The 2,196-nt window shown below is 42.2% G+C and overlaps 1 non-coding gene across 1 annotated transcript; it reads left to right on the top strand.

Moving 5' to 3' along the window:
- The first annotated feature begins 573 nt into the window (after window positions 1–573).
- On the top strand, window positions 574–644 carry TRNAG-GCC. Its single transcript has one exon. It is a non-coding gene; the product is annotated as a tRNA-Gly (tRNA).
- The last annotated feature ends 1,552 nt before the right edge of the window (window positions 645–2,196 follow it).

The raw sequence follows: 2,196 nt of genomic DNA, 5'->3' as shown, positions 1-2,196 counted from the left end.
CCTAGGAGAGAATCCGGCTGTGTGAGACGGAGCGCGGGGCCCCGGATACGCCGCCCAATCCTCCAGGACTCCTAGCTACTGAAACGAGAAACGAGGAGAGTTCCAGTTTCCCCCAACTTATTCTAAGGGCTCTCGGCAGTGGTTATTTTTTGGCAGAAGCCAGTTAACGCAGTAACTTCCCCAAACAACAAAAATTTCCCCTTATTGGTTGGAGGAGTGGTGCTATAGAATAAGCACTGGACCGCACAGTCGGTTTGAACTACAAAGTTGGCGATTCAAACTTACGAGCCACTTCTCGGAAAACCTATACAGGGTCGTTCTGGTTCGGAACAGACTCGGCACTTAACAACAACAGATTAGAGACAGGATTGCCTTAGAGGACTGGGCTGAATCCAGTTGCTCGGGAAAGCTAAAAACATGTTCCTATACGCAAAGAACCATAACTTTAAAGTCAAGAATTTAAATAATTATCTTTTTAAAGTCATATTTACCAAATTGTGACAACAATGTGGCGCGCAACCAGGGACATAGAAAAAGTTAAGAGTTAGCATTGTGAGCTTATTCACAGCGCTAGCATTGGTGGTTCAGTGGTAGAATTCTCGCCTGCCACGCGGGAGGCCCGGGTTCGATTCCCGGCCAATGCAGTGAGGGAGTTAGTGTTTTGTTGTGAAATGGGTACCTTAAATTTTTTCTCATTCAAAATATTCAAAGATTTTGGACTCCTTTAATTTTCCTCTCCTTCACCAACTCACTTTACTCAGAGAAGCCAAACCTTACTCTGGTTGGGTTCATCGTTCCGCAGGAACACGACACTCTAGAGGAAGGAGGATGCACTCCTGTGGAGATGCCCCTCCTGTTATGGAGTCCCTTCCGTGACGCTGGCATCTTATAAAAGCACACTCCTTAGAAGCTGATTGGAAAGGAAGGTACAGAGCGAGTTTTTCTGTACACGCTAAACGAGTTTCTAGCCAAAGCACAGGAGAGTGAACTGTTGTTGCAAAATGCAGTTCACCGGCTCCCTAAAGGCCACAGGTGATATGGGTTGGTTCCCTGATCAGTAAAACTATTCACACCTGTCCTTGATAGTGGAGTGTTTGCCATGTCCCACTTCCTTTAGTCAAGACTATATCCACTTGAATTTTCTGTTGTTTGGATTTCTACTAAAAATCAAAAGGGGAAGATATTTTGGAAATATGAGAATAGAAATGAGAGAAGAAAAAACAACTTTTTTAACCTCCTCCCGGTAGAGAATCTCCTGCCTGAGCAGCGGTACTATTCCCTACTATACTTTGAGGATAGCAATATTAAAATAAGTTGTATATTCTAATATTCTACGTTAGTAATGTTATTTAGAGTACTTAAAGTTGATTTTTAAATTGAATATGTGATTTGTCTGTTTCAAAAGAAACTGCTAACTTTTAAAAAGAGAGATTAAAATTCCTTATTCTATCAGTGGCTCTTCTTTCCTCTGACAAGTTAGAATCCACCGGAAAGCTTAGAGAACTGGGTGATTTGGGACAGAAAAAGGGAGTCAAATGTAGAGGTAAGCTGGGTTCTGGACAAAGTTTCCTGGTTAACACTCTCCCAATGAGTGTTTGCTGCTAAAGAAGCCAGTAGCGTGGAAAAAGTGACCCGTCAAAGAAAAAAAAAAAAAAGAAAAAAGCATGAAATAGATGACTACTCAAAGGTAAAATCAAGCAACACACAAAATAGGAGGACCATATTTTATGCTTCCAGGAGAGAGAGAATTTGTCAATTCAAAATTTAGTCATGCCCATGTGGCACTGACATCTTCCATATCAGGTCATTGTATCAGAGTAAGATAGATTTTAGTCACAGACTAGAGAAAATTTAGAAGCATACAAGCAGTTGGGCCTTAGAGGCCCAGAGTGACTTGGTTAGAGGCTGCCGAGCCTGGGCTCCCTGAAACCTCTGTATCAGTTATCAAAAACAACAAAACCAATGCACCCTAAAGAGTCTCAAAAGTGTAAACCTAACCCAGGAAACTCAGTGTAACTTAGTCCATCATACAGGTATGTGGTCTTCAATGTAAAGATTTTTCATGCATGCCTGGTGACTTAAAATACCATGGTTTGGGTCAGCAACGTGCTCTTTTGCTTGTGAACACTTCCAAGAGGTCCTTCTGCAGCATAGTGCCCCACTGGGATGGATACCTTGTGAAGGTATGGTATGCAA

The sequence above is a fragment of the Chrysochloris asiatica genome, unplaced genomic scaffold, assembly GCF_000296735.1.
Source record: "Chrysochloris asiatica unplaced genomic scaffold, ChrAsi1.0 scaffold00241, whole genome shotgun sequence".
Classification (NCBI taxonomy): domain Eukaryota; kingdom Metazoa; phylum Chordata; class Mammalia; order Afrosoricida; family Chrysochloridae; genus Chrysochloris; species Chrysochloris asiatica.
The sequence above is the reverse complement of the archived record's forward strand: the minus strand, read 5'-3'. Positions and strand labels throughout refer to the sequence as shown.